This window comes from Nannospalax galili, unplaced genomic scaffold (genome assembly GCF_000622305.1).
Source record: "Nannospalax galili isolate Female #2095 unplaced genomic scaffold, S.galili_v1.0 scaffold726, whole genome shotgun sequence".
NCBI classification, from domain to species: Eukaryota; Metazoa; Chordata; class Mammalia; order Rodentia; family Spalacidae; genus Nannospalax; species Nannospalax galili.
The window spans coordinates 1,824,389-1,851,260 of NW_008355253.1; positions in this window are offsets into that span (position 1 = coordinate 1,824,389).

A 26,872-nucleotide genomic window follows, 5' to 3' on the forward strand; every position below is an offset into this window, starting at 1 on the left:
CGATCCAAACCAATAAGTTCAATCAAGCATTTGTCTTTATATAATTTTGTTTCTATCTGAGGACAGTAAGGAGAAGAGGAATTTCCTGATTGAATGGCAATTCAGAGTACTATCTGTTTCTACAAAAACCTAGAAGATAATTATAATATTCTCCAACTGCTGTGTTGCAGAATCTGTCCTCAGGTGCCTAGTTCCTCTGAGGGGCAGGGCCTGCTGTGGAGAATTGATTACGGAGAGTTAGCCAAGGAGGGAGGGGCTTTGGGTGCCATCTTGGAAGAGAAGTGCTGTGGCGAGGAAAGGAATGGCCTCAGTATCTCACCTGCATGGATGCAAGAGGGGGCATTTACTAATGTGGGCTGAGACCAAGGGCCCACAAGGTGTGGGCAAAAGCTAACAGTGACTGTGGATGGGATGTGGAAGTGATCCGGAACAGTGGGCCACTGAGCCACAGAGTGGAACAGGGTGTTGGGTGTTCACCTTTGTATGGAGTGCTGCCTATATGCCTTTGTAAGTTACTCTATCCCCCTCCCTCAGGATATAAACTATTAAAAATTCAGATAAAGATGTGCTATGTGGTTTGTCTACCCATGCTAGGAGCAAGGGACCCTAAGAGAACTCAGGCGACACAGAATGTATACAGAGAAATTGTGAAGTCAAAGTTAGAGCTGAGTGTGCTTGTAAGCCAGGAGGCTCTGGTGAAAGTGAAGCTTTGCTTGTAATAAATATCCGGTCACTTCTCTGATGAAACCTGCAAGCTTCATTAATCTACCTGTAGAGAGATAAGAATTTAGAGGGCAGTTTGGTACTAGGACCATTTACCCAAATAATAGTATTAAGCTCACATTTAGGGCCTATGAGGTCACCACCCATTGGTTCTTGGTCAGATTTATAGTATCAAGCATGTTTCCTCCTGTGTAGTGGCCTTTAATCCAGTAAGAAATCAATTGGTTACCCCCATAACACTCATGCCACTATTGCACTTATGAACCTTGCCACCTTGGTTATTACTGTAGTTTACAAGTTTCAAAGCTGACTAAAACTATTGATGTTTTTCCTCCCCACAGCAGCTACATAGTGCCTTTCAGTCCTGTGGGAGTTAGATAGCAAAGAGGAAGTTTCTTGATCAGAATCAATTTGATTTCTCCATGTCCTATGTCCATTGTGTGTGGCATCTTCATCAATAGGGTCAACATCAAGTTCTGGTGAGCACCCAAGAGTGATTGCCATAATTTTTACTGTCTTGGCAGGGGCAGGACACCTCTGACCAACATCCGGAGGGCAGGAATCCCACACTTGGCACTGGGTTTTTATATGACAACCTATGGATTCTTGGATGAGCATAAACTCTCATTTAGGATAACTCTATTTAAGCTCTTTTATCTATGTATCTATGTATCTACCTATTATCTCTCTCTCTCTCTCTCTCTCTATATATATATATATATACATACATACATAAATTTATATGTGTACGTGTGTGAAGCTTGTAAAATAGTAGGATTCCAAGTGGTTTTTCCAAACTTCCTTAGAGTTAATTAGCAAAGGGGAAATAAAAGGAAGGTTTAAATGAGGAGAGGGATAGGAGGGTAGGGCAAATGACTAAATGTAACAATCTTAGTTATTTGAGTTCTTTGTATATTATAGAAACAATTTGTATAGAGATGTCAAAAGTTTACACCCATTCTGTGTGTTGCCTCTCAAATAATTAATGGTTTCCTTTGCTATCAGAAGCTTTTTAGTTTTGTGAAATCTCATTTGTCAATAATTATTCTTATTTCCTGTGTTTCCGAACTCTTGTTCAGAACATCCTTACCTATTCCTGTATGTTGAAGCACACTCCTTACTATTTTTCTAGCAATTTCAGAGTGCAGGGTCTTAAAAATGTTTCTTCCCTCTTTAGTATGTGAGTGTAAATTATTCACCAACCCTCTTTCTCTTCCTCACCTGGTTCTCATCCACCCATACACAATTCTTGCTACCTGACAGGGAAGTGATAAAAGAAATAGTGATAAGAGAAATAGGAATTTTGGGAAGTAAAATTTACCCTCTAGAAGACATTAAATTCAACATATAGTAAACACTGAATACACTGCAGGAAATGTCACATGATCAGTTACCAAGTCTTATTTTTGATAATATGGCCCCAATTGTCTCCAATGCTGTAGATGTCCAACAGATTCAAGAAGAGATGAGATCAAGACTGAAATGCATATCCACAGAAGGTACAGCCCACACCAGGTGACTCTGAGAAAGAAAATAACTGCAGAGAGGATTGTTGAATGTAAATTATTCATATGCTACTTGTGACTACAATAAGAGAGGTAAGGGCAATTTGGGGTTTGGGTAAATCAGAGGAGAAGAAGAAAGTCAATCATAACACAGCTGCTTCCTCCATTTCCCTTTTTCCCTCCTGCAAAAGTTTTCTTGGTCCTTGGGGAATTTTCAGTTAAATAGGAACTGAATGAATTAACCTTTTCTGCATATAATACTTCCATCAGAACAGCCGTGTAATGCTTTTAAATTTCATGTTTTAGTGTGAGGAAAGCTACAATGATAATAAGCAAACTTTAGGCTAAAACTGTCCAAGACAAGGCTGGGAGGGAGAAAATGGAGACATTTACTTCTAAAAGTATTTTCTAAGGACAATTTGAACTGCAGAAAAGTACCAAAATTATGTGCTATACTAACTCTTCTCTAAATATTATACTAAATAGTCTGCCATCCATATTTTAGATACATCACCCATGTACAGAGTTTTATCATTTACATGATTGTTTCATCTTCATTATCACACTGATCATAACAGCCTGGGGGGTGCAGGAAAGAAGTATTTGAAAATTAAGAGAACAACAAAAGAGGCATAGAAATTAGCTATAAATGAATATTCACTATATAACCCAGACACTATTCATTTTGCACATTTTAAAAACATTTTTCATTTTAGAAAAATATACTATTCAGAGGATCTAAATAATCTAATAAATAATCATAGGGTCTTTCAAGGTGAGATCCTCAGATATGAAAAAGAGAGCATCTTTGAGCGTGGGATTTTCCCTGAGGTTGCAGGGTATTCATTGTCTTTGAACCCATGAAGCAAACAGTAGTAGTGCTCACCAATAAATATCACAATCAGAAATGCCTTCACATATTTCTGTATGTCACCCTTTAGGGTAATTGCAGAGAGATATAAACATAACACCTGTGACTGAGAACTGGTACCACCATTGGCATTTCCTGCCTCAAAGATTTTGCCTTCAGAGGTATCAGCTTTGTTTACTGAGGACTTGAGTTCTTATTGCAATCTAGAAATATTGTGTGCAATGTCAATAGCATCATTCAGGAGTTGATCTAGGAAGTCACAAGCCAGACAATGACCTGGAAAATGGATGCTGACTCTGATTCCAAAGGGCAGAATTTAGACATGGTGTCAGTTGTCAAGGTGTTAAGAAAGAGTTGGAGAATCAAAAGATTTATTGGGGTTCTATGTACAGCAGAAATAACCAGGTTAGTCAGGTGTTGAGTAGGTGTCCTCTGAAAAGCTAGACCTAGGCAGAGGTGGGTATAGGGACCACCCAACAAGAAGGGCAGAATGTAAACCTGGTGTCAGTTCTCAAGGAGTTAAGAAAGAGTTGGAGAATCAAAAGATTTTGGGGGGTTCTGTGTACAGCAGAAATAACAAGGTTAGTGAGATGTTGGGTAGGTGTCCTCTGAAAAGTTAGAACTGAGCAGAGAGATAGGTCTAGAGACCAAAGTTGAGAGATGCTGAGAGATACTGAAAAAGGTTAAGAGCACTGGAAAAAAGGGGAGGGGTAACTGCTATTTTGGACACAGGGAACAGAGCCTCCAACCTTGGAGAAGAAGGCACCCAGACCGAGTTGTATTGGTGGTGTGGATCTCAAAGCTTAGCCAAAACGTAGAAAAATGTGTCATGAAACTTTGTAAGTCACCCTTTCCCAGATGTCATAAACTATGCAAAACCCCAATACAAGATATTCGATATTCTATCAGTTTTGTTTTCTGCAGGAGAGGAGGTTGAGGAAAACTGAAAAGGAAGAAGGTTTGAGAAAGTCTCAGTCAATCAGACTCTGGGCCTGGACCAAATTTCCTTATTGGAGAAAGCTCACATCAGGCAGAAATGACTCAGTTCAAGTCCCTGGACCATTGACTCAGAGTAACTGGAGAAGCAGAGCTTAGGTATGAGTTGAGGCAGAACCCACTGGCACAGCCTGGGAAGCTGTTAGTGGCTACACTGGACCACAGCAGGTTCTTTCTTGACAATGTATGAGGTAGGTGCTTCAAGGTAGCCTTCATCTGGCTTCAGAAATGTGCCAAAACCATTACTGCTATGTACAACCCCCAGAGAAGTTAAGAGAGTGATTATGAGCAGGTAGTAGGGACATTAAGATGCTGTTTCTATATATAAAGGATAAATGAAGGCAATAAGACCTGCTGTTAATCTGAACTTGTGTGACTTTCTGGGAAGATGTGAACAAATGCCTATTTGCCCTAGACAGGGTACCCATGACAGACTGAAGAAAAGATTTCACACAAGTGAATTTATTTGGTTACTATAGAGGAGCATGGGTGAGGAGTTACTTAAGGTACATGAATGACCCAAAGACAGCTCCATCACCAAAAAGCCCAACCCAATACAGGGAACAATTCAATAAAACTAATCCCTGCAGCTCTCTGCACAAATTACAGGCAGATCTACAGATAAATCTCCCCTCTCTAGCAGTTATTACTGTGGTATATGCTGGGAGGGGAGGTATACATCTTGTTTCTATATTTTCCTGAGATTTGTAAAGTTTTTTTCTTTTCTTTCTGAACCTCCTCCTAGGAAAGATGCTTCAATTCAGAGGAAGTTTATTGCTATAAGTGGGTTTGCTAGGCATAGAGATTTCTAGAGAAAGAACATATTGAGAACTTTTGGGGTTTGGTCACAATAAACACTGTAGGAGACCCCATGTAGATGGTAACCTTTGAAAGAATAGTCATATTCCATGAGCTTATTTGCCTATAGATTGTTCTTCATTCTCATCAAATCTAGGACATACTAAATGTCATGGAAATTAGAGTCCAAAGTATAATTTTCAGTAATTTACATGCTTTTCGTAAGGTCTGTAGCATGTGTTTCAAGTTGCTTCTGAAAAGCAGTATTCAGGACTGCAAAAATACAGTCACAAGTTTTTGACTGAACAAGCTCCTTAACTTAAATCAAGGGAATGAGATCAGATATACAAAGAACTGGCTGAGGGAAAAAAAAATACACTTTTGAGCCTTGGAACACTGAATGTTACCAAATTGTTTTGTCAGATCCAATTTTGATGATTATTTAGCAGTTTCCTACACACGGTACCAAAGTTCCAAGGGCATATACTAAATTGAAGGATATTTGTAATAAAAAGATATAAACCTCCAATTCTTATTTTGCTAAACATTAATGAAATTTGTTAGAAGAGCCTTGAAAGACCACTGGCAAAATGTTTAGTACTGTAAAAGTGTGGACTGGATAAGAAAATAAAATGCTCTCTCTTTCCTTTTTTTATTATAGTGATAACAACAACAAAAAATTCCAATATCCCCAAAATTGTGGAAAAGGCTACATTTTTTTTCTCACATTTTAATACATCTAGAAAGAACCGATTTTATATTATTTTTTCCACACTAAAAAAAATAATGCTTCCACACCGCACAGATAATGAAAAGGAGCCACTACGATTAAATGCTGCACTGCTCCCTGAAAGCACAATGGAAATTCTGACTCCCATGTCCTTTATATTATTCTTAATGAAATGCGACTTGATTTTCCCACACATTAGAAACTGTGTTCACAGAGGATTCAAACATGTAAATGGAGCCATTCAAAAGAATACCTCCATTCTCTGCTTCCAAAGGCCATGCGAGGACATTGGCTTGCACCAAGTGAACACATGGGAGGAGGAAAAGAGGGATGGCTGAGCTATTAACTTTTTACTTCTTGGTCTCTTTTGGACCTAGGAAAGTCTGTTCCATTACTGATATATTCCTGTATTCTCATGAATATAGTTGAAACTAGTTCTAGGTTGTAAGCAGCTATCATTTCAATATAACTATTGTTTGAGAATAACACTCCTCTACTATGGTAATATGATGTCCGATAGGTAAAAAGTTGGCAGAGAATGAGTGAATGGAGGATGAGGCACCAAGGCACAAATAAAACTCCATCAAAATAGGGCTTATTAGCAAAGGAACACATGGGACAGATTCCCTTTCAGGCAGGGAAAATGTCTGCCTGGGTCTTGAGCTGGGGTCTTTTAAAAGGGATGCTTCTGCTTCCTGCAGAAGGCTGGAAGATGATTTTTTTTTAAGTTGGGGGGGAAGTGGGAGAGTGGGACAGTTAAGACCTGTCCTCTTTAGAGATCAAAGGGGAAGCCTACTGTGTTGGCCAAACAGTGGAGAAAAGCCTGCTTCTCTTGACTTCAAAGACCAAGGTGCTTATCAGCTAGGTTCCCTTTTCTCAGGAGCATGAGAAGTCCTTGAGGTCCTGTTGGTGAGGGGGCAGGGCTATCTGAACCTTAACAATGTCATCACCCAATTTACTCTATGTATCTCCTTCCTTCCTGGCTCTAGTTCCTAATCTGAAAAGTTTGCAAGGATGAAAAGGTAGGGTAAAAGATACCAGGTAGAAAGTGTAGAAGACATACATGGTGGTTTGAATGAGAATGTCCCTCCATAGTTGGGTGTGGTGGTGCACTAATCCCAGCACTCAGGGGCAGGCAGATGTCTGTGAGTTCAAGGCCAGCCTGGTAAAAGCAGACAATGCACCCCCTGGATTTCACATTTTGGGAAGGTGTGGCCATGCTGGAGGAAACAGGTCACTGGGGGCAGGCTTACAGAGTTCTTAAGCCTTTCCAGACCTCCAACTGCACTCTGCTTTTCCTGTGCCTGCTGGAAGGTGTGAATGGAGACTTAGCTTCTGCTCCTATTCCAGCTACCTCTGCTGTTGTGCATCCCACCATGATGGACTCTTACTATAAGATAAATAGACTCTTCCTTTTTTTTTTTTATTCTAAATACTACCAAAGGAAAAAATGTTTTATTTGGAAAAAAATGTCAACTTCTTTCACCCTGTCAATTACACTGGTATTTTTATTTATTTATTTATTTTTTGGTCTTTTTTGAAGCAGGGTCTCCCTGTAGCCCTAGCTGTCCTGGAACTCACTATGTAGACCAGGCTGGCCTTGAACTCACAGAGATCCGCCTGCCTCTGCCTCCCGAGTGCTGGGACTACAGGTATGTGCCCGGCTACAATGGTATTTTAAATGCTCTAAATACAATTCATTGACTGCCATATCTGTGTCTTTCTACCTCACTTTAGAAGACATCAGGTTAAATATATACAATTCCATTTTGATTTGAGAAAATAAAAAGAAACTAGGCGCCATGAGTGCTCAAGGGCCCACACCCCACTTGTTAAAACTTAACAAAAACCAGAACCAGCCTTATCAAAAGGCTGCAGGACAGGCAGGCACCGGTCAAGCTTCACAGATTAAGCCATAAACAAGTTTTACAGACAGAACTCCTGACCACCCTGGGGGCCCGATACCAGGAAATCTTCTGTGCTTCTGAGGCCACCTCCCATTTAGCAATCCTACTTCCCCTCAGCCCCGGCCCTTACCCCATATCTCTGCATACCTTTGAAATTACTGGTGAAATTACTATGTGTGTTTGAAATTAACCAATAACCGCACTTCTGCTTCTGTACCCTGCTTCTGCCTTATAAAAAACCCCTGAACTCAACCTGGGGCGCGCAAGTCCTCCGAGGAGACTTTGTGCCCACAGGTACCTGTGTCCTAAATAAACCTCTTGCTGTTGCAACCCAAAGACTGACTTGTCCTCCGTGGTCTCGCTCTTACAGATTCACCCTCCCTCCTATTCTTACACAGACCTATTTTCCACATTTCAGGTAAGTGAAAGGGTCGTGAAAATAAGGTTTGTGGAGAGTTAAAACCTACGCCCAACATACTCGAACCATGATTGAAAATTTTTCTTTAAATTTTTCTTTAAGCCTTAGCTTCTCTCTCTCTCTCTCTCTCTCTCTCTCTCTCTCTCTCTCTCTCTCTCTCTCTCTCTCTCTCTCCCACCCAACACCCACACACCTCAAACACCCCCCCCCTCTTTTCATTCTTTTTTTTTTTTCCCACACACTCTTCCACCAAATCAAGCACACTTAGCAAACTCCCTCCCTATTTTATCATTATTGGTTTTCCCAGGACCAAATTCTGGCCATCCTGATTTTGTACACACTGAAAACAAAGTGAAAAACAGAACAAAAACACCACATACATTCAATCTGTATGGAGCATCTCCCACACAGTGCGAAACTACAAGCAAATACAAATGCTTACTACCAAAAATCAAACAGGAAAAATTTCAGGGGATAAAGAAAGATTGTAAGAAGCTGGAATACAGCTCAGTGGCAGAGTATGTGCTTAGCATGCTTGTGGCCCTGGGTTCAATCCCCAGCCCCACCCAAACCTCCCAACAGTGAAATTAAACACACATATCTAATGATTCCAGTAGTCTCATAGTATAACTAGGGTCTTGGGTAAAAATTACCTTGAATTCAGCACATGCTTGAAATATACCATGTTAAATTATGCGGCTTATTTACTAAAAAAATCATGAATATAAAGTTTTGTAGATTTTAGTACTAATTTTTGTAGTGAGAAAAATAATAAGTGATTTCAAAAATGTCAGTGACCTGCAACCACTTGAAACGCCCCTTAATAGTGGAGCAAAAGCAATTTAATGATGACATTCTAGCACTAGGCTCCTACTAAGCTTCTCAGAAGAGGTACCCAGGGGGTGTCAACAAATATATATAACATGGCTGGAGTAGTCAAGATTTTTTCCAGCATTTTCTCTTTTAAATTTCTTAAATATATAGCTATCAGGCACTAGTTTATTCCAACCACAGTTGTTTGAATGTCCTGTCTTGGAATGTTTATTCCCCAAATCATCATGGAGTTGGTTTCCTATGGTCTGAGTCTTTTACCTTGCCTTTTGAGAGAAAGCTAATTTGTCCACTTATTTAAGACAACACACACACACACACACACACACACACACACACAACTTCTGTAGCCTATTATCACTTTTACATCTCCCTAAATAGCTAAGACTCTCTAATTTTATTTGAGTCTTTCTTTGTTCGTTGTTTAGCTATTCTTTTTTGTAGTTGTTTGTTTGTTTGTTTAGCTATTCTTTACCACCGTAAAATCGGAGGATCATTTGAGCAGGGATGATGTATTCAGTGCTGTATCTCCAGGGCTTAGATTGGTACCAAACTGATCCCTCTCTCATAATTTAGTTCTACATTCTGTCTTCTAGTCAGTAGCTCAAGATCACAGGTGAAAAACAAGAGGTTTTTTTTTTTTTTCAATTCATTTAATAACCACATGATTAGAAGAGGCATTTCATTACAGCTTTAACATATTCAATAACAATTCCCAGAGCAAAGATACATCTCTTTCAAAAGTGGCTGTAATTTTTTAGGTTCACAGTTGAATACAGTTATACAGTATTGAATTCAGTTTAAACCCTGTAAGACATAAAATTAAATGAGTTTTTAACCTTTAAAAAAGATCTCCATTTCATTTTAAAATATACCATTTCCTACAGAAAGACTCATTTTTAATGCTACTAACACTTAGATGTTTGCACATGCATCTCTAATCTCTATGTATCTGATTATTACTAGTCACAGTTGGTTACACTTGGATCCTTGGCAGCTGAGTACGTGTATAAAGTCATCAGGTAGATTTCAATGGTAATGTTTATCACCTCTACTAATTAACATGAAGTACATTTTTATGCTTCCTACTCAAATATAACTGTTTTTTAAATTTGTTGATTTTTTTGTGTGTATATTATACAGAAAATCCCAAACAATCTTATTTATCTATACACCCACTTAGCAAATGGCACCCTCCCATAGCCTCCACCTGCCCCCACTGGAGCCCATATACTCTGTCATCGCTGTTACTGTCCACTCTGTTGTCAGCACCCCCCAGCACTTATTCATCTGATGAATCTAGTCAACCTATCTAGAGAGCCTTGTTTTAGGAAGATCAGCTGTTCCTCATCAAGGAGCAATCAGTTGTAAATATTCCTTTAGATAAGATTGGGTTCTGCTGTTCATTTTCCCAGTTCTATGCTGGATTACTGTCTGGGAGTCTCTTGGGTCACCCTGGCCAACAACTCGAAGGTATCTCCTGTCTGGCATTTTTTCTTGTTATGTAGCCTTTATCTATACATATGGACTCTTAAAAAATTATATTGACCCCTTTAAAGTTGGTCATATTTTCCTTTTGGGTGTTTAAGGTCATACAGTTTGCCCAGATAAACCAATTTATTTTTACACTTAAGGCACGGAATATGTTCCTCTCGGGTCACATGGGCTTGGGAGGATTTCCTGGCTCCTTTCTTTTACCAGTTCCATCTATGTGAAGATAAGTCAAAGGTCCTCCTCGACCATGGCTGGCTTCACTTGGAAGCATGGAAGAAATGTTTCATCTGTGTTGAATCTCCTCTTTGTAGACTGGACACTGGTTCAAGTCCATCTGGTGGGGTCTCCATGGCCTCCTTGATCAAGAGTACAGGTGACTCACCACAGTTAAAGGACATTTTGAGAGTTGCTCATAGTCCCCTGGAACTTAGTCGACCTGGAAGGGCAAGGAGCAAAAACTGTCCCTTATGTCCCTCTGGCCAAATTAGTATCAGTCTCAAAGTACTGGTGTTAAACATCCAAGAAGCTTTATCTACATGGAACGTGGTAATAAAAAGTACCAGACTGTTGGAAGAAGTTTTTAAAACTAAAATGATCTTTTCTCCAGTTTCCTTCTGAGCAAGTTGAGAAGACATATTAAACACCCAAAAAGCTTAAAAATAAGAGACAAATTTTTAAGGAAAAGATATTACAAAACCAATGCCATACCAAATCAGAGTAGAACACTGAGTCTCTTTTCTTCCAGAATGAGAAGACCAATAGAGAATTGTTTTCTTGTTTTATTTTTTGTAGGCTGAAAAGCAAATCTCTTTTTGAAATTGATTTTCCCAAGGATGGATTTCTTCCTGTGTTTTTGAACTTTCCCTTCTACTTCTGGAGTGCTTCTCAGCTTATCATTTCCATTTGAGGGAATGCACTAATGAGGGTTGACTTTCTCAGTGAAATTTTAAAGATCCTTGGAATCAGGGGATTTAGGTTTCTCCACACTTTCCTCTTGTTACATGAATCATGATTTATTCAAGTCTATTCTTCACTTTGCTGAAAAATCAACATTTGGCACTTTATGTGATGTTGTTGAAGGCTCACCCAAAAGAAAAAAAAAATACTTTTCATGTTTATTTTCAAAACCACAAACACTTTTAGAGTTCTGTCATTCTTTCTGAGATTCCCAACCATGCACTAGACATTCTGGATGTATGGAAAATAACACTAAGCACTTTTGTCAAAGTGACACACCACAGTCAATATCTCTACCACCACAGTAGTTCTAAGTTATTCATTTTTGTAGGTATATGTTCTAAACATTTGTTTTGATTTGACTTCTTGTTTAATTTTGATACTGGTTTTCTGTTTGTTTTCTTTTTTTTAAATTTGAGATAGCTTCTCATTTTGTGGCACAGACTGACATGGAGTTGCAGTATAACCCACATACATAGTGACCTTCTTGCCTCAGCCTCCCAAATTTTAGAATTATAGATGTAAGTCACCACACTGAGGGGTAGAATATGTTTTACAATACACAATGATGGCCCTTTGTCAGTAGCTTATTGGATGGTTTCAACTAAACTGATACCATAGCATCTGTAAGGTCACTGACCTTACCTGAGTTTTCTAAGGCTTGTATTTGTATTCATTAATATAATGCTGACCCTGGCTTTCCTCTTCAGAATGCTGTGTCTCTAAAATAATTAATGTTTGGGAGTCATGGAGATCAAAGGTTTAAAAACCTTTGGTGATGGACTGGGGAGATGGCTCAGCTGTTAAGAACACTGGGTGTTCTTGCAGAAGACCTGAGTTCAAATCCCAGCACCCACATGGCAACTAACAACTGTCTGTAACTCCAGTTCCAGGGTACTTTGTCCTCCAAGGGTATTTTGCGACCTGGGTGCAGTTAAACACATGGAGACATAATACTCATACACATAAAAACCAAATAAATAGCAATTATTTAATTTTTAAAAATCTTGGTAGATACAAAGGAATAAAATATGCAAATTTTTTGAAGATTTTTGTCTCATATTGATAACAAGAAAAATAATGCATTTTGGAAAAGGATAATTATTCGTTAATTGGGAGATGGTGATGATTGTGTTCCTCTGAGGTAAGGCCTAGATAGAGACAGACTGAGAATGACAGTTTATAAAAGTTTTGCTTAGTGCTACATAAATGTAAAACACTACCTTCATTAAGGAGAGAGCAACCCCTTAACTGATTTCATTTCAATGAGTCCTGGTGACAAGGGTGTTAAATTTTCTTTTCCTTTGATTTTTAATATCAAAGAAGAAAATTAGACAGATATCATGTTATATTGGGCCTTAGTGGGGAAAATTGCCTTAGTGAGTCATAATGAAGGTAGATTTCTATGTAATTTTAGAAGGAACACTATCTGGCACCCTTTTGTGTTGATTTATTTTAGTCTTCTTTTGTTAGTAAATTCATCTGTTTCTGCTGAAATTCCAGAACAATTGTTGCAGAAAACTGTTTTAGCAACACCTCAAGGGCAGATTCTAGAGAGCCCACAGTAAGTGAGAAGCCATGGGTCACTAAGAAATTGTTTCAGCAGAGAAACTGTGCAGAATCTTGTCTCTATTTCAGTATTTTTTAAAATTGTTAATACTTTAAAGGCAGGTTTAAGGGTTTCTAGCAAAGTAGCCATGTGGTCCATTACTTTTTGGTAAAAATTATAGAGCACTTTAACTGTTTGTTCCTCTGCTGTAATGCTACCCCCTTTTTTGACTTACTCTCTTGTAAAATGGAATGCGCATAAAATAGCAATCTAAGGGAAACCTGAATCCGGAAAACTACTATCATATAAGAAATCATCTTGAGATGATTTAACCAAACAATGAAAAAATTAGAAATAATTTTAAAACATTGGAACCAGTACTCAGTCTGTCCACTCATGTCCCTCCAGCCTTAAAATTACAGTGCCTAGATGATACCCAATTGACTGACATCCTTTCAATTTCCTACGACTTTTGTATAGTAGTAGCTTGTGATACAAACAACTTCCACTTAATACAAAAAAAAAAAAAAAACCCTCAATAATTAGCAGTTGAGGGTATGTAGTGTTCTCCCAGAAGACCTGAGTTAAATTCCTAACAACCACACTGGATGGCCTGTAACTCCAGTTCCTAGAAGATTGGACACCTTTGGCTTCTGTGGGTACCTGTATTCTTGAACATGTACCTGCATGCAAATTATACAAATATGGACTACATAACAAGACCCTGTGTCAAAATATTTTTAAAATAAAATTAAATATCCTCAAGGGTGATTGGATATATTGATAGAACAGCCCTCCAATTTCTGCAAATCAGATTGGATACATCTGAGACACCTGTTTACATTGGTTCTCCAAAGCCTCAGACTATCTTAACCTGAGGAGCTTACATTGGCTAGTTAGTTAATAGGTACTATTTCCTTTTTGGGTCCATCTGTGCCCTCCTGTCCCACCCTATCTCTCCTAAATAATGCTTCTAGCATTACTTCCCAAATAATTCCACTTAATACTCAAATCATTATCAACCACATGTCCACTGTTTTAGATCGTAAAAAGAACAGTACTTCTTAAAGGAACGTTATATATTGAATGCAAACAATAGTGATTTGTTGGATTTAAACAGTAATTAATGAAGAGGATTCACCCCTTATAGCACATAGAAAGCTATAAAAATTCTATTGATTTGACACAGATCACTAGCACAGGACAAAGAATAAATCAGACTTTGGTGGCACACAGGTTAATGAGCTTTATCAATTGAAATGGTGTTTCAGATGAACTATTGCATAAGAAGATTTGAAATGTCCAGAAATTGTTCAATCTTCAATGAGCCCTGAGCATCTTTGCATGTTCTTAATGATTCACAAAGAACATGAGACCTTGACAACCCTTCATTTAAATGTTTCTCAGGGTTGTGTTGCAGAGAGCAAACTTGAGAGATGAGGTAATGTCTTCCCTTGGAAAAATATTCAGCTTGCTTCTACTGTCCATCAAATTGGCGAATACTTCAAGCATACTGTCTCTCTCCTACAAAACAGGCCACAGTCTATGTACTCATCCATGTTAAAACTTTTGCCATGACCCCTCACTGAGGAAACTGAACTTGTCCAAACTGGAACAAACCTAAATTAATCTCCAAATCTCAGGCAACTTTTACTGTCAGTAACAAAGCCCTTTGTCTTTTGTCTCTGACAACCTTACATCTTCTACCTATATGTGTGGAAAAGGATAACTGATTAGTTTGTAAGAAGGTATCAATGTAGTTTCTAGACTTTTTATACCAAAAAAAATTTATAGAGCTGTTCTAAGATTTTAAAACTGTTTTAGTATACTAAAGGAATTGTAATATAAAATGTATTATTAAAATATGTTTTGAATAAATACTGTATGTCATAAATATTAGCTTATTAATGAAATGCTAATTCCCTAGATGGAAATCTGGAAATTATTTAAGAAATGAGTATTTATTGCCAGGTGTGGTGGTTCGCAGCTCTAATCCCAGTGCTCGGGAAGCAGAGGCAGGTTCTGTGAGTTCAAGGCCAGCCTGTTCTACACATTGAATTCCAGGGCAGCTGAGGCTACAGGGAGACCCAGTCTCAAAAATACACCAAAAGACAAAACAACAAAAATAAAAATAAAAAGAGGTGAGTATTTATTTAGACTGAAATAATTGCAATAAAAAGATACATTAAAAGGTGTATTTTTTATGATACAGAATTACCTAAGGCCATTCATATCTTTGATAGGTAAAAAGTTGGTGGAGAACAAGCAAATGAAGGAGGAGGCACTAGGACACAGATAAAACTCCATCAAAATAGGGTTTATTAGCAAAGGAACACATGGGACAGATTCCCTTCCTGGGAGGGAAAATGTCTGCCTGGGTTTTGAGCTGGGGTCTTTTAAAAGGGAGGCTTCTGTGAAGGCAGGAAGATTTTTTTTTTTTTTTGTTTTTGTTTTTTAAGTTGGGTGGGTGGGGGAGTGGGAGGGTGGGACAGTTAAAACCTGTCCTCTTTAGAGATCAAAGGGGAAGCCTGCTGTGTTGGCCAGACAGTGGAGAAAAGTCTGCTTCTCTTGACTTCAGAGACCAAGGTGCTTATCAGCTAGGTTCCCTTTACTAGGGAGCATGAGAAGTCCTTGGGATCCTGTTGGTGAGGGGGCAGGGCTATCTGAACCTTAACAATCTTAACTTTTAAGTTTTTCTCATTTTATTTATTATCATTGCTTGTGTTTGCATTGATTTACGTTATCATTGTCTGATGTGTGTGCATGAGTTCTGGTGCCCACTGACATGATGCACATGTCATAGGGCAATATTTAGGGGTCAGTTTTCTCCTTCTACCATAGGTTCCTAGGGACTGAACTCAAGTCATAAGACTTGCTAGGCAACCACCCTCTTAGCCATCTTCTCACATCTCCATTTCATTTAGTACTTTTGCTTATTTTTTCCAAGTGGGTTCTAACATTTGTATTCATCCTTACTCACCATACTTGATCGTAGTCTTTAACTTCTACTACTCAGAAATTATTCTTCATGGCTCTTGAAGTTTTACTTTCCATTCTAATGTGAAATTTGTTTATGGTAAAATGTTCAAGGGCACAAATGTAATTATTCTTTCTTCAGGTCTGCACACAAGATATTTGCAAGTAAAGGTTTTATACAGTAGTCTTAGATCAAAGAAGAGTTGACGACTCATATGTTTCAGGATTCCAAGGGCTTCTTTCTTAATATGTATTTACTATAGTGATATGAAAGACTGAATTTGCCCCACATTAGCTGAACAGATTAGAAAGTAAATCATCAAGAATCCTAGATATGAGTTCAGCATGTCACAGCCTTTGGGTTGGTTCTTAAGCTAAGAATGTATTTTATAATTTTAAAGAGTTTAGAAGAAAAGTGAAAAAGGAGGAGAGAAAACAGAAATATGTGAATGTATGTCTATAATATGCACATATGATACAGATATTGTACATACACATATACACACACATATATAATTTGACTCTCAAGGCTTAAAATATTTGACTCTTTAAAGACAATTTCACCAACTTCTAATCAAAAGTGACCACAATCTGTGCCTTCAATATCACAAATATGTTTTATTGAATGATATGAGAGAGTAAGCTTAAAGGAGGGAAGGAGAGAGAAAGGAGTGAGAGAGAAAGGAAAGCAGTGAGGAAATAAAGAAAAAGAACTTTGTTGGATACTATTTTTTTGTGTTTACCCTGCACGGAATTGTGCCTAAGGGAAAGAGAAATGGGCTATGAAAGAGTCTTGAATGTGACAAAAGAACAATTGATACAGGAATATCTTCTACTGCATTTTTGACACATGCACAGCCAGGGACCACTCAAATTCCTTCCATACCTCAGTACCTGTCATGATTAGCTGCAAATATGCAATATTTTCCCTGGGAAATGACAGTAATAGACAGAGGACAGGATATGGTCATGGAAAATGCCCAACAGAGCACAAATTCCAGGCCCTCACCATTATTGGGTAGCAATGTCTTCAACATTGAAACATTTCCATCGAGGAGAAAGGTTCTTTAAAGGTCAAGAAATATACTACTCAAAAGTGTCAGGAAAAGCTTCACTGAGCCCCTTCCTTTATAAGGCTATATAAACAGTAAAACTTGCTGATGAGAGAAGATTCCAAGATATGCAGCAACCTATAAGTCCTATAGAGAGCTCCAGGACTGAAACTTCCATGAATTATTATCCATGCTGGAGTGGGCTTTGTGGTGGTACAGTTGCTTCTGAGTCCTTCATGCTCTAGTACACTTCATTCATATACCTCTACCTCCAATGAATTCATTGGTTCCTCAAGTTAGATTTTCATAAAATCATTCCTCTGGTCTTGTTGATGCCCTATCCGGAAGGAGCAAAGCTTTGTTTATGTTTCCCCAGGAAAAGTCTCAAAATAACCTCCCAGAATACTCTCTACTGGTTTGCCAGTTAACCTCTTACATGGACACCCTGTGATGGTTTGAATGGGAAAAAGCCTTGAAACATCCCTTGCAGCCTCATAGATTTGTGCTTTGGGGACCCAGGTAGTAGCACTATTTTAGGAACTTTTGATAACTCTACGAAGTGAGACCTCATTGGAGGAAGTAGATGAGTCCATGGGAATATGTTGTACCCAGTTTCTCTATCTCTATATGTCTCTGTCTCTCTGTCTCTCTATCTTTATCTCTCTCTGGTTTTACTTCCTCTCTTCCTAGTCACTGTGATTTGAACAGCACTGTTCCACCACACCCTCCCTGCTGTTATATATATCTCTAAAACTGTGATCCAGAATAAATCTTTCTTCTTCTTAAGTTGTTTTAAAGATATTTTCATCATAGCAATAAGCTAATTAATATATAACCCAAGATGTGAGGGCTGAACTTCTTACCATATGTTAAATATGAATCCTTATATTTACAGACAAGCATACGATATACCACTCATCAAAGAAGCTCCTTTTTGCAACTAATGGAGCCTACTGCAGAATCCCACAACCGGTCAGACCCAGAGAATATATGTCTGAGAGATGCCAAGTACTAGGTGACACATCTACAGTTCAAATTCTACACCTAAGGCTCATGGAACATAGCAGAACAAGGGGTAGAGAGAAAATGAATTCATCCCTCAACTCTCACTAGTAAAGCTTCCTTACGCAACAAAGTGTGAGGCACACAGAAGGCCACAACTGACCAAGTTTTAAAGTATAAGAGACTGCAGAGTGTGTAACCTTGGATGGGAGTCCTATGTTGACCCTCACTCACCCACAGCTCAGGGACCATTGTAGGGGGGGTGGAAAGATTGTACGAGCCAGGGCTGGTTTATGAATACAGGGAAACAGAGGTTTTCAGGCCACTGGAAGCCTGCACATGTGAACTTATGGCAATGATGGCATTGTGTGCAGGACCCATGCGAACTCAAATAAGGGCTCAGAGAGGAGGAGAGAAATGGGTGGCAGGCTGGCCCTGGACTTAGAACTATTGGAGAATGATTGAGGCTGGATGAAGGGGAGTAAGCCTTATATACAATCTCTATGAACTTGGACAATTAATTACTCTTTGTCCTACTAATTACAACTTTTGTAGTTTATTACATGTAAATGAACTAACCTCCATTTTCCATGTCCTAACCTACTCTGTGGATTAGTGTACAGCAGATGCAAACAAAGGTCAGCTGCCCAGTCACCAATTGAATGGATAGTAAATGAAACAAATATTCATCACATATTTTTTCCTGTTTTAACCCCCAGGTTGCAAACTTTGTGTTTCAGAACTACTCCTATTTCATGTTCTTTTTATCCTGTTTTCCCTATGCAGCCAACTCCTTCAGTGAATGCAGTGTCAGGTGTTAGAAAGACACAGATGTAAACAACCCTGTTGCAGTCCTCAAGAAGCCCATTACTTGAAGCTGGAGTCTATGAGAGATGACAGTGAAGTGGCAGATACCAAACTTGCTATCATAAAAAAAATCTGGAAATACAAAAGGGGATTTGAGATGTTAACACAGAATAGTAAGGAAAGAAGAAAAGCAAGTAACCAGAATATCCTAGGCCTTATACAAGCATTCTATCAAGAATTTTATATACTAGCTCAACCACATTATAATGATGACAATCAGCTGTCTTGAATATAAAGTTGGGCATTGTGGCACACACCTTTAGTGCTTTAGTGTCACGGCACTTGGGAGTCTGAGACAGGCAGATCTCTGTAAGATCAAGGCCAACCGGGTCTATATAGCAAGTGCCAGGCCATCGGGGGCTACAGGGAGACTGTGTTTTAAAAAAAAAAGGAATATGAAGCTTAAGCTGAATTTCTAACTAGAAATCTGCTAGGTAGACAGGTCAGGTCTGTGTGTGTGTGTGTGTGTGTGTGTGTGTGTGTGTGTGTGTAGCTCTTTTGCGAAAAATATAATACTTAAAGGACAAAAATATTAGAAGAAATAGCTATGTTTCCACAACTCAGTTTAAGAAATGCAACTCTGCCAACATGCAAATTAGATTGGGTTGCAAAATAGATCTTGAGTTCCAAGGTAAATCTCAAGCTAGCTCTTCACCCCTCACAAGCTTTCAGAAGGCATTTGAATTGCTGTAATGGGCAGAGATCAATAGATTAGAGCTCAAGATTCTTCACTTAATTTCAGCTCTATCTTTATAGATATGTTTTCAAGTTTTGCAGCTGTAAGAAGCTTTAAGTGGATACTTTTAGTCTAATACCATAGAAAGTCACTTTAAACTGGTGACAAAAATCTCCTGTCATTAAAGAAATCCTTGTTCCCTGGAATGGTTTATAGCAGAAATGCCTGCAGACAGGACTTCCCTCTGATTGATCCTTCAATTCATTTTCAGAATGTCAGATTTTGAAATTCCTGCTCTTATGCCCACAGAGGAAAAGAGGGATAAAAAATTGAAGTGATTAACTAGATAATTTAACTACTTTTCAGAGTAACATATTTCAGAGCCACATTTAACTGCTAATTGCTTCAAATCTATCTTTGGATGACTTAATTTTTTTTTTTTTTGTAATTCAAATCTAACTGCAAGAGAAATGTTAAATCAACAGTTATCGATAAAGTTGTAGAAATGATCTGTCTGCAGAACTTAACCTAGAAATCAGCATCACTGACTGTATTTTGAGAAACAGTGGCATGCTTACTATAGCACAGTTCTCCTTTAATCAAGCATGCATACACTGCAGCCTCGTGTTTCCTAGGAAGAATAGGTTCATGAAAGAGGAAGTGACTGTCAGGAGGAGGCAGCTGTGAAATCTATTTTGAGGTATTAATTAGAAGTGACATTTGGCTTTCTAGAGAACCAAGAAACCACCCTCTACAAAGCCAGAGCAGAGAGCACACCACTGACAGCTTCTCACAAGACTGCATGAACTTTTGGAGGTCACTTATACTGATATAACGTAGGTTTACTATGTTACAAAAAATCATTACTAGGGAGAGCTGGAATGCTCAAAACCATCTCTGACTAAACCATTTAGATGATAGTGATCCATGGGTCCTCATCTGAAAATAGATTTAAATATTTACATGAATTTTTGATTAGATAAAATATATAGGACATGAATCACACACATAAATCTTTTCAGTAAAACTTTGGTAAGTTTAATGATTCTCTGCTTATTTTCTTTATCTATAAAATAAATAATGTTACTATCAGCTCAATGGAGATATTACTGTTGATACTTCTTTTTATGTTTGTTTGCTTAGTTTTTGACAGCATCTCCCTAGTCACAGTCTGCCCAGAAGTCACAGTGTGGACTAGGATGACCTCAGTCTCACAAAGATCCACCTGCCTCTGCATCCCAAGGACTGAGATTAAAAGCGTCTGCCACCATGCCAGGAGAATGCTGATACTTCTTAAAAGAAACTAACTTTGGTCTCTACATCAATGATTCAAAAAACTACAGAAACGAAATATTCACTTTCTTTCTGACTGAACGTGAACAGGCTTTTTTTCTTATTATTCCATAAACAATACAATGTGCATAACAGAAATATTCCTATGAATTTAATGTGGCTGATTCACTTTAATATGCTTTAGGACCTCCAGTAGTCAGTCACCCTGTAATCTCTACAATGTCTTTCTTACCAAATACTTAACTATACTGAAAGAAAACATAAAATTAAAATGGAAAACATGTAGGCTATCCTCTAAACCCACCAGTGTAGCACCCATTAAGAAATGAGGGCCAGAGACTCATTTCTTAACTGACTCAGCAGTTAAGAGCACTGGCCGCTCTTTCAGAGGACCTGGGTTTGATTCCCAACACCAATGTGGCAGCTAACAACCATCCATAACTCTAGTTCCAGGGAAATCCAACTCACTCTTCTGACCTCTACAGACATTGTGTGACATGGGTGCATTCACACACATGGAGGCAATACTGTGGTACACATGAATTGAGAGCTTTAAAAACAGTGAATAACTAAAGTTGGGGCTCAAGATTTTCTTGAGGAAACTATGAATGGACGTTCTGAAAATAACCATGTTTCTTCAAACTGGACTTTCTTCTGCAAGGTTGATTAACTGATTAGAGGTCTGTTGATTGTGGAGAATCTGGAATACTGCAGGTACACAGCACAATTACCATTGTATCTCCATCTGTCTTCAGCCACTAAATAGCCATTTCCTTGCCCACCTCTGGTTCTGACCTAACATCCCATGACTAACAGATAAACAAACCTTTTTGAAGGTATTGTGTTAGCAAACCATAATCTCTCACCAATCAAAAAGTTAAGAATGCCATCAGACAGTATCTAATGAAATAAACTTCATGACCCTGCTTCTATGTAGGAACATGGAATTTGGGATAATGGCTTCTGTGGACCATGGTCACTCATATTTGGCTCCAGAATAAACTATCTCTTATCTACTTTGAGGTGACTGTTACACTTTTGCATCAAAAAAAAAAAAAAAACTCTGCTAGAGTCTGCTGGTATGGGTAAATGTGCCCAGTTTCTTCAAGTGACTCTTTCTTGCCTGAATGGCAGATCTCAAACTAGAACAGTCACAGTTCAAAGCAGTGTTCATTCTTCCAGATTTCAGTGGGAAGGGGAAAGGTCCTTCCTCATGCAATTGATAAGTAGTCCATAGGAAGGCCAGTGGCCAGGTTGCCTCTGATTCCTGGACAGTTGGCCTTGAGGAGGCATGATTGAAAAATTATAGAAGATGTCTGTCAGCCCCCTCAGAGATGTCTTTCTGGGAAGGAAGGTTGCAGGGGCCTGATTTGTTCTTGGCAGCATCTCCTGGTCTAACAGTTGTGTCTATAACTTTTGTATGACAGATTATTGGTATGTAGGCAGCTTCTTTCATTAAAAACTAAAAACATGTTATTAGTGAGCCTTTTCAAGCCTGTGTACAATCCTCTAATTAATTTATTTTAGCCACACCAATCACCATTTAAAATACTTTGATTTAGGAATGTCAAATTGAGATTCCCTAATAGCTATAAATATTACTGAGTGACCAAAGCCTGTAAGGAAGTCACTGGATAATGGGCTTCTCCACAAAGTAGGAAATAACAGACAGCAATCCAGGGACCTATTCACTTCTCTCTGCATAAGAACAAGAGGAAGTTTCTTTTCATTTGCATAATGACACCTGTAAAGTCAATCACTCCCCGGGTGCCTAGAACTGAAGGAAAAAAAAGTGACTGATTCCTTTGAGGGCCCAGGACTTCAGTGCTTAAGAACAAGTCTTTCATAAATGAAGTGTTCCTCAAATATGGAACTGTAGTTAGAGGTAATGAATAGCTCAACCCTCTTTCTTCATCTTGTAACCTAGCAGGACACAGCATTTCTACTTCCAATGCCATGTCATGATGCTGAGGCACAAAGAAGTGCCAAATGTTGTCACTTATGTTCAGAATCATCACAACTGGAGGACAGGAACTGAGGCCCCTGACATTGACCAAATCACAGCAGCAGCTTCACATCTCTACCACATGGATGTGGCTGTGAGGCCTGACTGTCATGCCCCCCTGGCTCATGGAGCTAACCGAATGGAACCTCTATACCTTTCTATTTAGCACACCAATCTTCACAAAGTTTTCAGTGTTTTTCTTGTTTTTAGCCTGTTTCGGTTATGCTAAACTTGTTAAGGAAGATCCTTCTAACATTTTTTTTCTGTCTGATTTACTTTTTTTTTTTCTAAATTTCAGATGACAGGGCAAAGACTTAGGTAGAGATTTAACGGATATTCAAATTATTTGTTCCAGAAATAATTTCTTGTTAATTGAGCATTTATTTTATATTGGTGGAGGGGAAAAGATAAATGTACTTTAATAATTGGTGGGAAAAAATCGTCATTAATACTTTTCATTTATTTATTTATTTTTATTTTTACTGTGTATCAGGATAATTTTCCTCCCTTTATTTCCATACTTTTTGTATAGCCCTCATTCCCTCTCTCCCCTTTAACTACCCCCTTTTTACATATTTCTTTCCTCATAGCACCTTTCTCTTACTTTTCTTCTCTCGGGTTTCTCCTTTCCCTTTACCTCCCCAGTTCCCTGGCTCCCTTCCATATTCCTGGTCAGTGCAGTTGCATCAGGATATGCACTCACTTATAAGGATTTGGTGCTAGGATCCACAAATCAGGGAGAATATGCCTTGTTTTTCTGAGTCTGTGTTACTTCACTTAGTATAACTGGTTCTACATTCATCCATTTACCTGCAAATTTCATGATTTCATCTTTCTTTACTGCTGAGTAGAGTTCCATTGTGTAAATATACCACATTTTCATTAACCACTCGTCAGTTGAAGGGCACTTGGGTTGTTTCCATTTTTAAAGTAAGAGTTCTCCACATTGCTTTCCATAGTTTTCACGAGTGTGCAATCCCACCAACAGTGAATGAGCATTCCGTTTTCTCCACTTCCTTGCCAGCATTTGGTATCATTTATTCTCTTTACCCTAGCCAGTCTTACTGGAATAAGGTAAAACCTTACGATGGTTTTAATTTTCATTTCCCTAATTACTAACGATGGTGAGCACTTTTTAAGATGTTTCTTAGCCATCATTATTTGTTCCTTTGAGAACTCTCTGTTTAGATCTTTAGCTCATCTTTAAATTGGATCATTTACTTTCTTGCTTCTTTGTTTGTTCAGCTCTTTATATATTCTGGATGTTAAACCTCTGTCAGATGTGTCACCGGTGAAGATTTTTACCCATTCAGCAGGTTTCTCTTTGCTTTCTTGATTTTTTTTTTTGTTGTTGTTGTTGTACAGATTTTTAGTTTAATGAGGTCCCACTTGTTGAGCAACCACTGTCTAATATGTGGTTCCATACAAATTTAAAGATTTTTTTTTTTTCTAATTCTCTGAAGTATGTGATGGGAATTTCTATTGGCATTGCATTGAATCTATATATTGCTTTTGGTAGGATGGTCACTTTCACAATATTAATTCTTCTAATTCATGAGCATAGGAAGTCCTTCCATCTTCTGGTGTCTTCCTTAAACTCTTTCTTTAAAAATTTAAAACATTCATTGTAGAGATCTTTGACTACGTTTACTCCAAGATATTTGAGATTTGTTTTGTGCCCCAGTATGTGGTCAATTTTTGAGAAAGTTCCATGGGGTGCTGAATAGATGGTGTATTCTTTGGTGCGTGGGTGGAATATTCAGATGTCTCTTAGGTCCTTTTGATATATGGTATCATTTAATTCAGACATCTCTCTGTTTATTCTTTGTCTGGTTAACCTGTCTAATGGAGACAGTGGGGTATTGAAGTCCCCTACTATTACCAAGTTGGGGTTAATCTGTATCTTAAAGTCCTGTAGTGTTGTTTTAATGAATTTGGGTGTACCAAAGTTTGGTGCATATATATTCAGGATTGTAACATCTTCTTGGTTAATAGTTCCTTTTATCAAAATGAAGCAGCCTTATTTATCTCTTCTGATTGGTTTTAGTTTAAAGTATATTTTGTCAAATATTAGAATTACAAACTCTGCTTGTTTCTTAGTACCATTAGTTTGAAATATTCTTTTCCATTCTTTCACCTTAAGGTAGTGTCTGTCCTTGAAGGTGAGATGGGTTTTTTGCAGACAACAAAAAATGGATTTTTGTTTCTTAATCCAATCACCTAGCATGTATCTTTTTTGACTGGGAAGTTCAGTCCATTGATATTTAAAGTTATTATTGAAAGATGTGTCTTGGTTGCCATGATTTTGATTACTGCTTGTTTTCTCTGTCTAATTTTGTGTTTCCACGATTATACCTTCATTTAGTTTCTGTTTCCCCTTGGGTGTAGTTGTTCCATTCTCTATTTTTTGTATTGCTTCAAGTGTTCTTTGAAGAGCTGGTTTTGTGGACATGTATTATTTTAGGCTATTATGATTGGTATTTTAAATTCTGTGTCCTAGGTTGTTTCTAGGGGGTTCTCCTTGAAGAATCTTCTATAGGACTAGTGGAGTTTGGTGGGAACATACTGTTTTGTTTTTCTATTTTATTAATTTTCCCTTTTGATTTTGGCATGTGGATTTCTTTTATTGTGATTCTGGTATGAAAATCAAGCCTTCTTTTGTTGAGTTAAAGTTTGCTTCTGTTTGTATTATTGGTGTGACTTGATTGTTTCCTTATTGGGTATTTAACGCTGGTTGGTCTAGCTTTCAGGTTCTCTCAGGTTTTATTTTGGAGGGAACTGATGGCTTCAGATAAGCTACTCAAAAGCTCCCTCAGAGACCCAAGTCAGGCTCCAGTCATGTACACTTAGGCTTTCTTCTAATATTTGAACACTTATTAGCAGGTACTTGGAGGACAATTTGGGAAGTTCTCTAAAGGGAGGCCCGATTTTGGCACTCTCAGGCAGCATGCTGAGTTCTCAGTCCCTACACCTGGCAGAGGCCAGATCAGGCACTCTTAGGCTGTCTCCTAAGGTCTCAGCTTACCCTTCTGTAGGGCAGAGAGGTCTGCCCCTGGGGCAGTGGGAGGGGCTTCATGTAATCCCAGTTAGGGGGATAATTTTGGGAAGCTTACCACCACCTGGAGGTCAGATCCAGGTGTTTTCAGGTAGTCTGCTGAGTTCTCAGCCCCTCCAGTCATTAATATTTGACTTCAGTATTGATCTATAAAATAATAAGGACTGTGTGCCCCTTTCCTGCAATGTATATGGACTTTGACAGGAAATAAGAGAAGTATGTTCAAACTCTGTGGATGCAATATGGGGCTACTTTGGGGAGCTAGGGATTCTGAAACAGTATGTCTACAACAGAGAGATTTACCAAGCTTTTACTCAAAGCAGCTGTGATTTACCTGCTCAAAATAGACACATCAGAATTTTTCCATGGATACAGGAGGAATTCCTGAAGAGCTATTGGCAGCTAGTGGTTAATGGGGGAGGAGGAGTTGCATATTCATAACCCCACGCCATGTTAATATAAGCAACTCTGATGAAACTCATTGGGTAACAAAAAAGAAGACATGACAATAAGTGGGGTGAGGGGAAGAAAGGTTTCAGTGGAAGTGGAAAGAGTTGAGAAAGGATAATGGAGTTGAAAATGATCAAACTATATTACATACATGTATAAGAGTCTCTGTTGGAGACAAAAAAAATGAAATACCTTGATGAATGCTGTAAGAACTCTGCATTTTGATAGAAAACTCTGTTTAAAACATTGATTTAGATTTACTTGCTAAGCTTGCCTGTTCTGCCTGATGTATCTACCACACATGGATGATTAACCTAGTTGAAATGCTAAGAATTGAAGTGCTGTAAACCTCCTTCCTGGACCCTGGACCCCAGACTCAGTTGATTTACAATGTGTCCTGTAGGCCTGTTTGCACATACCAGATAACCGATAAGGAACAAAAAGAGGGAAGTTGCACCAGGCTTACACCAGATCTACCCTTCCTGGAAAAGATGTTTAACCAAAACTATAGCTTTTAGAAGATGTTTGAACAAAGTGTATGCTGAGGAATGCTTTTTGTGTAATGACTATGTGAGCCTATATAATCTGTACCTAAAACTGAATGGGGGTCGATCGTTCTGACCAGACTTGCATGTCTCAGGAAGCCGGTCGACCCCAGCTAGCTGGAAAGTAAAGACTCTGCTTGATTTTTACATCTCCAATCCCGTGTATTTGTTA